Here is a 1,186-nt window from a genome sequence, read left to right on the forward strand (position 1 = left end):
AGCACACTATTATAACCAAGATCGGGGGAAAAAAACCCAGAGATAATTGCAAAGCCTCGAAGAACTCCTGAATGATATAAGGTATAAAAAATGCTAAATAATATATATACACAGTATCTGTTGGATACAAAACATAATCAGTTCTTGTTGCTTTGGGACAGTTTGAGTCAGTAGTTGACAGAAGCCATGGTTACTAAAATCCTATCTACCTAGTGCACTTAATTCATCAGAAATTTTCTCCATCAACAACTGGAATAAAACAAACGAACCGTATATATAAAAAATCCCCTTGCTATTATCATCTTACGCCATCAGACTAGAATTAATCATTCCTAGTTGATGATTGCCCGCGTCACTACTGGGCTGAGAAAGCTATGTAGAACACACTGCCCCATGCTGGTGTCACAGCATCCACGACTACTACCAATTGTAAGAACAAATTACTGAGTAGAAACCAAGAATTGCCAAATAAGCCTGCATTCTAAACAAAATATGCAATAACAGCTTAACAGCAACCCCCAAAATCAAACACTCTCTTGAAAACACATGTTACCTTATAAAAATAACTGATATCAATACCAATAATTTCGGATAAGCACAAGTCTGTCAACCGCAACAACCAGTCAAAACTTGTAATCACTGCTGCCTTATCTCAACTTTATCAAATACATCACCAAAGAACACTTTTGAAAGTAGACAGTTATGAATAACTTATCATTCTTATTGTTTATTATGTGATTACACTCACTGAGTAAGTTAATTCTAGCTTTATGATGCAAATGCACAAAAATAAATAACTGAAAAACCTTAGTATAATAAACACAAAAAAAAACCAACAAGAAAGCTATTAAGTGAGATTAAAATATTCTAAATATAAACAAGACAAAACTGGCTGAACAAGAAAATGTTAGATGTGAAGGGTGCGTGGTGGACACATAAGTAAATCCAATACAACAAAGGAAGAGTATGTATTATCTATGTTTAGTTAGATAATATGAAGAATAAAGCCTGCTAAACTGTCTGAACCCACCTTCGATTTCTTTGTTGTTCTTGTTCCAAACTCCATGAAAATCAACGTCAATCATTAAACATTAATTTCACAAAATTCAACTTGAACAAATGAACAGTCAGATAACTTTCTTCAATGAGAAAACTGCCTTATCGTTTTATATTTGTCGAAAATGTT

The sequence above is a fragment of the Pomacea canaliculata genome, linkage group LG3 (assembly GCF_003073045.1).
Source record: "Pomacea canaliculata isolate SZHN2017 linkage group LG3, ASM307304v1, whole genome shotgun sequence".
NCBI classification, from domain to species: Eukaryota; Metazoa; Mollusca; class Gastropoda; order Architaenioglossa; family Ampullariidae; genus Pomacea; species Pomacea canaliculata.